The 13,816-nt window shown below is 39.9% G+C and overlaps 1 non-coding gene across 1 annotated transcript; it reads right to left on the minus strand.

The window, feature by feature from the left end:
* Positions 1–11,099: 11,099 nt before the first annotated feature.
* LOC118927845 (U6 spliceosomal RNA) lies at positions 11,100–11,205 on the minus strand. The gene has a single exon (XR_005030994.1). It is a non-coding gene; the product is annotated as a U6 spliceosomal RNA (small nuclear RNA).
* Between the last annotated feature and the right edge of the window lie 2,611 nt (positions 11,206–13,816).

The raw sequence follows: 13,816 nt of genomic DNA on the forward strand, positions 1-13,816 counted from the left end.
ACTTCCTAGAAAAATATAACCTTCCAAGATTGACCCAGGAAGAAACAGAAAATCTAAACAGACCAATTACCAGCAACGAAATTGAAGCGGTAATCAAAAAACTACCAAAGAACAAAACCCCCGGGCCAGATGGATTTACCTGAGAATTTTATCAGACATACAGGGAAGACATAATACCCATTCTCCTTAAAGTTTTCCAAAAAATAGAGGAGGAGGGGATACTCCCAAACTCATTCTATGAAGCTAACATCACCCTAATACCAAAACCAGGCAAAGACCCCACCAAAAAAGAAAACTACAGACCAATATCCCTGATGAATGTAGATGCAAAAATACTCAACAAAATATTAGCAAACCGAATTCAAAAATACATCAAAAGGATCATACACCATGACCAAGTGGGATTCATCCCAGGGATGCAAGGATGGTACAACATTCGAAAGTAAATCAACATCATCCACCACATCAACAAAAAGAAAGACAAAAACCACATGATTATCTCCATAGATGCTGAAAAAGCATTTGACAAAGTTCAACATCCATTCATGTTAAAAACTCTCAGCAAAATGGGAATAGAGGGCAAGTACCTCAACATAATAAAGGCCATCTATGATAAACCCACAGCCAACATTATATTGAACAGCGAGAAGCTGAAAGCATTTCCGCTGCGATCGGGAACTAGACAGGGATGCCCACTCTCTCCACTGTTATTTAACATAGTACTGGAGGTCCTAGCCACGGCAATCAGACAAAATAAAGAAATACAAGGAATCCAGATGGGTAAAGAAGAAGTTAAACTGTCACTATTTGCAGATGACATGATACTGTACATAAAAAACCCTAAAGACTCCACCCCAAAACTACTAGAACTGATATCGGAATACAGCAAAGTTGCAGGATACAAAATCAACACACAGAAATCTGTGGCTTTCCTATATACTAACAACGAACCAACAGAAAGAGAAATCAGGAAAACAACTCCATTCACAATTGCATCCAAAAAAATTAAATACCTAGGAATAAACCTAACCAAAGAAGTGAAAGACTTATACTCTGAAAACTACAAGTCACTCTTAAGAGAAATTAAAGGGGACACTAACAGATGGAAACTCATCCCATGCTCGTGGCTAGGAAGAATTAATATCGTCAAAATGGCCATCCTGCCCAAAGCAATATACAGAATTGATGCAATCCCTATGAAACTACCAGCAACATTCTTCAATGAACTGGAACAAATAATTCAAAAATTCATATGGAAACACCAAAGACCCCGAATAGCCAAAGCAATCCTGAGAAAGAAGAATAAAGTAGGGGGGATCTCACTTCCCAACTTCAAGCTCTACTATAAAGCCATAGTAATCGAGACAATTTGGTACTGGCACAAGAGCAGAGCCACAGACCAATGGAACAGACTAGAGAATCCAGACATTAACCCAGACATATATGGTCAATTCATATTTGATAAAGGAGCCATGGACATACAATGGCGAAATGACAGTCTCTTCAACAGGTGGTGCTGGCAAAACTGGACAGCTACATGTAGGAGAATGAAACTGGACCATTGTCTAACCCCATATACAAAAGTAAACTCAAAATGGATCAAAGACCTGAATGTAAGCCATGAAACCATTAAAATCTTGGAAGAAAACATAGGCGAAAACCTCTTAGACATAAACATGAGTGACCTCTTCTTGAACATATCTCCCCGGGCAAGGAAAACAACAGCAAAAATGAGTAAGTGGGACTATATTAAGCTGAAAAGCTTCTGTACAGCAAAAGACACCATCAATAGAACAAGAAGGATCCCTACAGTATGGGAGAATATATTTGAAAATGACACATCCGATAAAGGCTTGACGTCCAGAATATATAAAGAGCTCACACGCCTCAACAAACAAAAAACAAATAACCCAATTAAAAAATGGGCAGAGGAACTGAACAGACAGTTCTCCAAAAAAGAAATACAGATGGCCAACAGACACATGAAAAGATGCTCCACATCGCTAATTATCAGAGAAATGCAAATTAAAACTACAATGAGGTATCACCTCACACCAGTAAGGATGGCTGCCATCCAAAAGACAAACAACAACAAATGTTGGCGAGGCTGTGGAGAAAGGGGAACCCTCCTACACTGCTGGTGGGAATGTAAGTTAGTTCAACCATTGTGGAAAGCAGTATGGAGGTATATCAAAATGCTCAAAACAGACTTACCATTTGACCCAGGAATTGCACTCCTAGGAATTTACCCTAAGAACGCAGCAATCAAGTTTGAGAAAGACAGATGCACCCCTATGTTTATTGCAGCACTATTTACAATAGCCAAGAATTGGAAGCAACCTAAATGTCCATCGATAGATGAATGGATAAAGAAGATGTGGTACATATACACAATGGAATACTACTCAGCCATAAGAAAAGGGCAAATCCAATCATTTGCAGCAACATGGATGGAGATGGAGGGTATTATGCTCAGTGAAACAAGCCAAGCGGAGAAAGAGAAATACCAAATGATTTCACTTATCTGTGGAATATAAGAACAAAGGAAAAACTGAAGGAACAAAACAGCAGCAGAATCACAGAACTCAAGAATGGACTAACAGGTACCAAAGGGAAAGGGACTGAGGAGGATGGGTGGGTAGGGAGGGATAAGGGGGGGAGAAGTAGGGGGGTATTAAGATTAACATACATGGGGGGGTAGGAGAAAAGGGAGGGCTGTACAACACAGAGAAGGCAAGTAGTGATTCTACAACATTTTGCTATGCTGATGGACAGTGACTGTAAAGGGGTTTATAGGGGAGACCTGGTATAGGGGAGAGCCTAGTAAACATAATATTCGTCATGTAAGTGTAGATTAGTGATACCAAAAACAAAGCAAAAAAAAAAAAAAAAAAGGGCAGTTCCTGTGTGGTAACCTCCAACGAGTTCTACACAAGGGTATAAAGGGCATATAAAAGTGTAGGCAAAGGGTCTTTTTGTGTTTATACAGAGGATCAAAGCCTAATTGGGCTACACCGAAAATGAACTAAGATACGATATGAAAAAGAACTTCCAACATCTGCACTCTCTGGAAGACTCATGCCAGAAGATGATCATCAAAAAACCCCAACAAAGATCCACGCACTGCTACAGCTGTAGATGCACTCATCCCACCAGTTCCTGGACTTGCCATGGGAATGAGGAAGGAGATATCTAAGCTGGCCTGTGCATACAGTAAAACAACAAATTTGACTGGATCTATACTGTTGGAACTCAACCAAGAATTTGGAGAAGTGCAAATTGTAGCGCTCCAAACTCTTACAACTACAGACTATTTACTGTTAAAATAACATATGGCATGTGAACAGTCCCCAGGAATGGGTTGTTTTAATTTGTCTGATTTCTCTCAGACTGTTCAAGTTCAGTTGGACAATATCCACCATATCATAGATAAGTTTTCACAAATGCCTAAGGTGCCTTAATGGTTTTCTTGGTTTCACTGGAGATGGCTGGTAATTACAGATATGCTTTGGTTATGTAACTATACTCCTATTATGTTAATGTGTGTGCGCAATTTAAGTAGTAGCTTAAAACCTATATACGCTGAAGTTACTCTACAAGAAGATATGTCAAAGAAATAATCAGTCTTCCCATGTTTTCTTCCGCCTGCTACTTCTATAGCTTTTCTTCTTCCTTTCTAATTACAACCCTTAAATAGAATTCGTGCCTCATATCAAATTTACCGAGTATCATAATTCTTCCAAGTGGTAAAGATACCTCAAGACAAATGCTGGGCATAGAAGCCACAGGGCATAAATATGCAAAGAAGTAAAAAGCTAACCTTTTCAAACAATAAGGCTTCTCTCTCACTTACCAACTCTACATTTCCCTGTATGGCCCCGGAAGATGACTGGTTAGCCAGAGACGGGTAAGATTCCTCAAGGGAGGAACAACCTAAGACAGGCACAGTCGCAGGGGGGCCATCAGGTGAGAAATTGGGGATCAACAGAGGTGAGGCTTAGAACCTCACCCCCCCTGTTCTGAGAGAAATCTTCTGCATACGTGGATGTTTTATTGCCCTTGTCTAGCTTGGATTAACACATAGTCTACAGGCACACACCTGATCATCTACATTTGCTCTCTTACAACACTAAACTATGTTTTCTACCTTTATCTTGTATCTACCTACCACTTCAGCATTTTATTAAAAATAATAATAATAAAGAGAGAAATGTGGTATCCACATATAAATCAAGTATAAAAACCAAATGAGTATTCATATTTGAACTGACTGTATAGAGTTCATAATGCATGAGCAAAACCGAAAGCTTCTGTGATGACTGCCCTTGTACTGTTCACTATGTAACTTATTCATTATGTAAGAATTTGTTCTACATGTAAAAACTTGTTTGTTATGCCTCAGAAGATTGGAGACTGACAAAAATTAGGCTTGGGGTGGAATAATGATTGTGCATTGAGCATTGACTCCCCTATACAGAATTTTATTGTTGTTAACAACCATTGGGTTGATCAATAAATATGAGAGATGCCCTCACAAAAAAAAAAAAAAAAAAAAAAAGACAGTCTTCCAATGGTAAAATAAATTAGTAACCGGGATGTAAGGTATAGCATAAGGAATATAGTCAAGATATTGTAACAGCCTGGTAGGGTGATAGCTGGAACCTCGAATTATGTATATAAATGTTCTACCACTGTGTTGTACACTTGAAACTCATGTAATGTAATACTGTGTGTCAACTACCCTTCAATAAAAAGTAATTTAAAAAAAAAATTGCAATTTATTTATTCAATTTTTGGTCCTTTTATTCTTTACTACCACGCGCATAAAGCCTTTAGGCCATAGTATCAGATACAAAAATCCCTTAGTAAACTAAGTAAAAGACTAAGAAATCAATGTCTTTTAAGGGATGTTTTTCAACATAAAGAAGTTGACTCCCCAGGGATGAGTCATTAGAACTTCAAGCTCAGGTGTCACAGAAGAAGAATCATCTTCTGTCTCTGGAATCACACCAGGGAGCACAGGGGCCTCCGTTTACTCTGCCACTGGGAACCGGGCCCAAGACACACCCACTGGCTCAGCACATTTTTCCTCTCTGGCAAACTGTGCAAGTGCAAATGCACGTCCTGTGTTGAGACAGTTTTTGGGAAATCATACAATATGATATAAAAACAATATGATGAACTCATTTTCATGTTCTCATCCCTATGTTCTACATTTAGCCCATAAACATAGCCTGTAAACACCTTGATGTGATATGTCTGTTTCTGTATGTTTTATTAAGTAATTTACTAAATCAGTGATCCTATCCCAGCTCCCTGCAAAAATTTATGCTCTGATAAATTCAAAAGAGTTTATGGCTGTTAATCCTGTGGCTTTGTTTGCCCTGTAATATTTCTATAGTGATTCTCCGATTAACAGGAAAATCACCCATTTTATTGTGCTTACTGCCATATGATCAATTTACAGAATCAGTTTCTAACCAAGTATATCACATTTCAGTTATTTCCTCCAAAGTTCACCTATTTCAACATAATACGATGGTGAAAAAAGATTTTCCTTCTTTTTTTTTTTTTTTACTTTTACATTTTTCTTTCTTTTTTTTCTTCCTAGGTTACAAAGCAAAAATAGACTGGAAGTAAAGAGATGTTTTCCTCATTGCCTATGTGAGAGGCTGACTGATGTTAATGTTTTATATGTTTCAAGGAAGGTAGAGACTAAATAACAAGTCCCCAACTACCCATGCCTAATTAGAACTGATCTGGGATAAAAGATCAATCATATAGAATATAGGAAATGTAGGACAAAGAGGTGGTTTCCTCTCTCTGGAAGGGTCCAGTTCTGCGGCAGTGAGCAATGGATCCTCTCTGAAGGTATCAGGGAAAGACATGCTCTTAAGTCGTTAGGAATGGAAGCATCTAGTTTGGTCAGATGAAAACCTGGTCATTAGCCAGGGAAGTCCATGCAGAGGGCAGCAAAGGATTACCAGAGACCAATCCAGGGCAGATAGGAAACAAATGAGAGAAGATAGGGCTGACTAGTTTTTGATGGGGTTTTTAGAGGAAATAACAGAAACATATCCAGTCACCAGCAGCAATATTCATGTTGTCCAGAGGAGATGGGAGAGATGGTTAATCTTGGGGAGCTAGGTAAATTGGGATGTGGTATAGTAATGACTCCTTGGGCTTCATGGAAAAGACAGCTTCCTTAAAGCTTCCTAAAAATTCTCTTTGAATTATTTCTCACTTTCTCCCAAATCTCTCCACTTCGCAGCAGCTCTCCTGCAAAAGAAATTATCTTTCTTCCCAAACTCCTCTTGCTCCCTATTTTCTCCTCTTCTCTGTCCACTTTCCCTCCTCGTCTTCTATTCCACACAATCAAAAAACACCTCGATTCTCCTAGTATACCTCCTCATTCCTTATTTAGAAAATTGAGTTTAACTCAATTAACTGTCTTAACTTACTCCATTAACATTCTCATAAAACAAATGCTTGCATAACCGTGAACTTTTCTCAGCAAAACGAAACACCAACTAGTTAAGCAAAACCTACTGTCAATTATACTTCTAGGAATTTCAATTTGTTCTCCCAGTACATATTTTTAAGAAACTTTCTTTCATTTATTCATTCATTCACTCACTTGATCTCTCAATAATTCATTTAATGGGTACTAATTAAGATTTTATTTGCAGAGGAATACTGCTAGTTATTGAAAAACAAATGACCAAGACACAGTACCATTTTCAAAAGGTCACAGTCCTTTGGGACAGACATCTAAATAAACTCCAGCTGTATACAATATAAATATGTATAGAATCATATGGAAGGATAGAAGAAAAAGCAATGATTTGACTGAACAGACAGGGGACATTTCAAAGCAAAAAGTGTATCTGAGATGGTTACCTGTGGATGAAAAGAAACTCATCAGCCTGACAAAGGAAGAAGTAAAATTAAGCCAAGTAACAATTATCAGGCTTATATGTACCAGAAATTGTGTTAAGTCCCTTTCCATGAATTGTCTTATTTGATCTTCACAATACCCCTAATGCAGGAGATGTTTTTTTATCTTCATCTAACAGATAATGAAAGCTGAGTAACTTGCCCAAAAGGGATGTCAGACAGGGGGAAACATACATACAAGTTATGTGCATGAAAAAGTAGAAAGAATTAGGCAAATGATGAGTAGATTAATGTATTTAGAATGTAATAGGGGAGAAACCCTATAGGAAAGAATCAAGAAAACGAGTTTGAAATAAAACCATTAGACCATAGGGGATACTCGAATAATTTTCCCTTTCTTTCCCCATAGCATTTATGGCATAGAAAAGAGATGGATGCTGCCAACTCCAAGGTCCTTGCCAGCTTCTTATTTGCTCAGCTAGTTAATTGCCATTGTAGGATGTGAAGCCTGAAGCATAGAGGTTCTCCCTCTCTGGGGTAAACATGCCTGACTTAAGCTACAATAGCTACTACTTGGGTAACCCAAGGTTTTCCAGACGTTGGACAGTAAGGAGGCATCACAGTCACAGGGATGGCTGCCACTGTAAGAAGAGTTCCCCATCCCCTACGTCCTGCTCAGGAAGCAGTTCTGTCGAATAGGGATTCTGGTGTGGTTCTGCTGCTAGGGAACTCTCTCACTTAAAGTCACCTGGGATATTTCCAAGAGAAAACAAGTCTCCCAGTATCCCAACGTCTAGCTCAACCCTTCCTCCCATGCATGGCAAACTCCCTAATGCAGACAGTCAAGTGCTGAGCAGAAGGGACACTTCATCATCCTGGTGTGCCTTGACCATGACTTACAAAGGGCTTATAGTCAGTTCTTGCCCCAACTCAGGTATTTAGATGCTCAAATCCTCCAACAAAAGGAGAAATTTAGGTATACCAAGCAAATACCACAGACTCTAAGTTGTCTGTAACAGTGAATAAAAAGGACATCAAAAGAAACACAATTTTCAGTTAATTAAATTGAGCCTTCCAAAGGATCTCCTTCAAATCAATGAAGAAACTAATATGAATGCCTCCTGTGATCGAGGTAGTGTGAGGCAGAGATGGTTGAGGTTAAAACAAGGCAAAAAAAAAAGTAAACAACTGCCCTGGCAGGAGGAAGGTACAAATGTGACAAGTGAATTGCATTCCATGCTGAGAATTCAAAGGAGAGAGCACCTCTCATTGCTGAACCCCTTTTTCCCCTTGGTAATTGTAAAGAAGTGCAAAGAGCAGCAAAAGTCAGGAAAAAGAACTAATAAAACCTAGCTAAACCCTAGAGCAAGAGCCACCCAGTTTTCGTAGAACTGCCCGAAGCTAACACGCCTGCCCTAAGTTAGATAACCAGAGGTGGGCAGTGGCCTTGGGACATAACCCGTGATGAGCCACGTAGACGCGCTTGTGTGAGCTGGAGATTACGGGAAGCGGTTAGGTAACCGGGGCGTTCTCGTTTCAACTCCATTGGTTAAAATATAGAACATATAGAATGTGTTTTAAAATTATTGGTTGTAGAAATGCGCGGGCTTCGGTGCAACAGCTGTGAAAACCCTATAGAATCCCTACCTAAAGTTGCCTGGGGGTCGGCAGCTCGGACTCGGCCTGCGTGTCAGGGGAGGTGCTGTCGGCCCCAGCTGGCTGGCTGAATAAAGACTTTGCTTGGATTTGCATCTCTGTGTCTGTGTGGTTTGCTCTCTGGGGAAACCCCGGAGTCCTGGACCCTAACAGTAATAAATAGAAAATAGTGCTATTTGAATATTGCTTCTGCTCTCTCTCCACAAATAGAAGGTGTAAAGGTGAAGCAAAGTAAATAAATAATCCACAAATTGGATGGCGTGGAACTGACTACATTCTCACTTCCCAGTGTATATGGACAAATCTAAGTATTGTCAAATTCACATCACAAAAGCTTTGCATCTATGAATAATTTGTATTTTACTGGTTCTTGTCTCACCACCTAAAGTCCAGCTCAAGCAAAAAATTCTGACAATAAACATTTTTGGGGAATCCCTACATATACATACATGCATATATATATATATATAAATCCCTGTCAATCATCTTATGCTGGCCACTGTCTTCCTCTTCTGCTCTGCTTCCTCCCCTTGAGTCCTTGCTCAAAATCATACAGCTAATAATTGGTAAAGCCAAGCCAAGACTCAAATTCTATTTTGTCCAACTCTGAATTTAATACTCCTAAGCAGACTCTATTCTCATTATCTACTCCCAAGAAAGAATGGATCTTGGTCAAATTGGGGGTAGTTCTAACAGTGATGATCTAGAAGATACTGACCATACCCTTATGAATTTTTAGGCCTTAATCTGAATATTCTGTTCAACTAGAAAAAGGAAGCAAAAAAGCCAGTTTGGAACCAACACACCGTTACATTCACTCATGCATGTATTTCATTTATTTACCTATTCACTGAATGAGTTTTATTAATTCCTTCCAGTGTTTCGTTCATGCAACACATATTTATTGTACAGCTATGAAACAGACATGGCTTGAAACTGAACACATACTGGGGAAAGGGAGAGCCTCGCCCTCTAAGTTCTTGGGACCTAGATAGACAGAAATCACTGTCTTTCAGAAAGCTTCCTTCCTCCACGGCATCCTGCAGCCCACCAGACTCATGTTGCCTCTCAGCTCCAAAATCATCAGAGATTTGACAAAGACAGCACAATTCTTCTCCTTATCTTTCAGGAGCTCTACTGTGATCCTAATCTAACTAGCTATCTCTAAGGCTATTAGTGAAATAATCGTGCCACTTTAAATATGATGCAGTAGAAAGCCCAGGGGACAGGGAAGAAAAAAGAAAAGTAGATTTGAATCTCATCTCTGCCACCCTTAACTCCAGAAACTTAAAAAAATAAGTTTACTTATTTGAGCCCTAGTTACCTCACACATTAAACTGAGAGAAGGAAAACATTTGGATTCAACATATTTAAGGATTATTCCTTGAACACCTAATATGTATCTGAATTCCACTAGGCATTTCCCCATATTACAATATATATTTTATTTAAACCTTACTTTAATAATGAGCAACTGAAGGCAAAAATGTTGGCTTGAATAACTCTACAGAGCTACTAATTGCATAGATTTGGTTTGAACACAGGTCTCCTGATTCCCCTTTAAGACCTAACCAGAGGACTACAAAGGACAATTCCAGATCAAAAATTATATTCCTGCTACCTTTGTAGTTTTATCTCTATTTCTCATCTACTCAGAGCCAACTCTTTAGTCAAAGAGAAACTTCTCACTTTAGCCAAACAGAACTTCTCACTGTTTCCCAGATATGCTTCCCTTTGCTTATGGGGCCCACTTTTCCTCTTTTTCTCTTTTTAAATTTCTGTGTCTTTGAGCAAGTTGACCTTCTCTTTTATCCCTTACTGCTGGTAGGTATCTATTCTCATCTTTCTATTCATGATTTCTAAGATATGTATGCACAACTTAGGTAGCATATGTGCAGATTAACCATTGCATATCAAAATTCCCTAGGTGTTTCATACCAAGCAATGTGTGCAAAGTCCCATTACAGGCAAACATAACAGGAGTTGAAGGGTCTGTATTAGGGGTAAACGGTAATAGGGGGATTTCTAAGATAAACCTGACAAGAATAAAGACATTCCAGAGATAAAAGCATCAGAGGATTTACACCTGTCCCCACCTCTAGTGTCACAAACCAGAACGAGGATATAAAAATTTTGTGCAATACCTTGCTCTTGAATGAAGAAGAGGAATTTGAATAGCCAATTTAGCATTACTCCAGGCCTGGCATTTACTATTCGAAGCAAAAAACTCATCAATGCTTCATAGCATTCATGGAATTCAGTTTCCTTGTCCTTTAAAGGAACTAATGCTGTTCTGCCCGTCAATTCCTAAAAGGCCAGTAGAGAGTCTCTTCTCTATAATTGGACTTTTATCTCGGCTTTGTCCCCACCAGCCAAACCACGCAAGCACACGGAGTATGAATTCTCTGGTACCCACACGGAGCAGTTGAAATTCCCCATGTATGTAGTTTTCCCCATAAAAACAGTTTCTTGTTTGTGGACAAAATCTCCAACAACTGTTATTCACCAAGGTCAAAATACCATATATCTGTCCGTTTTGTTTTATTTTTAATTCGGAACGCTTCACGAATTTGTGTGTGATCCTTGCACAGGGGCCACGCTAATCTTCTCGTATCATTCCCATTTTAGTATACGTGCTGCCAAAGGGAGCACTCACATGTCTGTCTTACGGACGCTCATCCAGGTCCCAGAAGTTAAATGTCAACCACAGAACGACAGAAACTTACCTGGGCTAATACGAACCTCAAATAAAAAATGCCTCCACACTAAGTCCACAGCTGGAAGTCACACATGAATCATTTGCTCCCCCAAATTTCACTCTGTCTTTATTTCTTAATGCCATAGGCCAATGCAAAAAATATTGGAGGATTTTTAAATCAGTCCCTGAAAACTACAGCGTCACCCCTCCCATCTGCCACTTGGCAGCAGAAGGCACGTGCAGGACAACGCAACCCATAGTAAATGCTCTGTGCAGGGAGACAAGCTTCTAGAAAGAAGGGTAGAATCAAGCCAGTTATTCTTCAAAGTCTGTTAATCAATAAGTCCTCCACATTCGCTGATGGGGCACAAATCACAGGGTAGAGAGCCGCCAGGAGATGTCCTTGGACATGGAAGGAAATGCCACGAGTGGGCTCAAACCACTCCTCTCTGCACAGTGTCCCTAGCGGCACCTAGCAAAGAGCTTCTCATTTAATGGATGTTCAATACATATGTAGCTATTGGCATGAAACTGAACAGGAAAGAAGCCTGGACGTTTTTCCTTTTCTGTTTTACAGTCACTCTAACAGCAATGCAAAAGCAAGCCCATCTGAAATGTACATTAATTCCTAGAATCCCCCCAGCACACAGGGTTAGTTAAGGGATGAGGTATTTTATTGACTCTAAGAGGTTTAATTAAGAGAGTCCTTTAAAATCAAGCTCACAATCAGTCATTTCTCACTCTGGCTCAGGACATGTTTCCGACCAGCTGTTTTAATCCGTTTTCCCCACATGGACGGGTAGGAAATACCAGAAGAACCTTTCACCCTGGAAACTCACTGCACTGATTTTCCAGGTGGCTGTCCCAGGGCTCAGCCAAGGCCAAGCTCCCCTCCTGGCTGCATAATTGCAGAATGTGAAGCTGGGAAGGATAACGCAAACCATCTAGGATTATGCTGTCGTTGCTCGACTTTAAAAACTGACGTCTAGAGAGGATAAGTGATATGTTCAGTCCCCCTAAACATCTGCAATGCAAAACCGAGGCGGGAATGCAGGACATGTGGTCCCGTGAACAGGAATCGCATAGCTCTGCTGCAGTCCTCCCAACCCTTGGGCCAAGGGCCACCATTTTGGTTGCTCTGTTCTAGTGGCTGTATTATCATACATTCAGAAAAACATGAACATGAGCTAAACTAATCACGATTCCACTAAAATCACCTTGCGTGTCTCTCTGAGGGCCAGGGATAGGGAGGCACAGACATTCTTCACCTAAGCTGCTTGACCTCCGTTTGATTGAAAGCAACATCTGGTCTCCAGGCTTCCAGCGGCGTTTCTCCTATCGAGAAGTAGCCAATTGCAGACAGATGTGACATTTCCTCAACACACTGTGTTGACATCGCTGACATATACCATATTTGAACAATGGGCAGCCAAGTTCTCAACACCTTCAAATATGAAGCAATTCCAGGCAAAGATGGCAGAAGAGCTATCCTCTGTGTAGACTGATCCCCGGAGAGGGGCAGAACATGTCTGGTACCATGCTGACGACCCCTCATTTTTTGCTGCTCCATATCCTGTCCCCTAAGCCCAAAATCATTCCCTTTCATACAATAAATGTGAATCACAGAACACAGAACTAAAGTCATGAACAGGTATATGGCCTACAAAAACCAATGAATACATCTTAAATTCCAGCCATCCTAAAGGTGTCCAGATGGAATATTCTTGTTCACAGCCATTGTATGGTGGCTAATTCTCACTCCAGGCCTCCAGCCTCTCCTTAATCCATTCTCTCCTATCCACCTCCCCACACCCTTACTGCCCTATACTCTATGAGGTAGACAGGCAGATGCTCTTCCTTCCAACTAACCAAAGAGGAACCTTTCGTCCAGAAAGAGAATGTTCCTGGCTAGAGTTCACTTCAATCGTTTGTGGCAAAACTAGGATGAAAACTGGGGACCTGATTCTAATCCCTATGCTTATTCAAAGAGAAAAATCCTACAAACACTCAAGAGCTACTAATGTACCATGAATGTGCTGTTATTATTTATATTGTTAGTATTATTATTAATTACAGCAGCCACAATTATCTCCTCTATCTTCTTTTCTCCTCAAAGTGGTGAAATGGGTCCTTAGTTTGTGAGTCACATGGCATCAGGAACATGGCTTAGATTTCCTCCTAGATTATTTCTTCATCTTAACAGTCCTCATTTCCCACTTTTACCTCTAAATGGTATTTAATGAGAGCTTCCTATATGCCAGGTACCATTTAAAGTACATAACATGAATTAATGCATTTGAACCTTGTATGAGAGAGAAATCAGTATTATCCTCATTTTACAGATGAGGAAAACCATGTACAACTGGTTAGAAAGAGAGACAGAACTTAACTCCAGACAAGAGCCAGAGTCCATGCTAAGAGTCACTGTGCTGTGCTCGCCCAAGGCACACCCAAAAAGCCCTCAGAGCTTTACCATCACGTTCAGTATTAATTTTAAAAGTTCATTAAAACAAGACGTCTTTAAAAAGAGATATACATACCTACATGTATGCTATGCATTTACTT

This window comes from Manis pentadactyla, chromosome 6, assembly GCF_030020395.1.
Source record: "Manis pentadactyla isolate mManPen7 chromosome 6, mManPen7.hap1, whole genome shotgun sequence".
In the NCBI taxonomy this organism is placed as follows: domain Eukaryota; kingdom Metazoa; phylum Chordata; class Mammalia; order Pholidota; family Manidae; genus Manis; species Manis pentadactyla.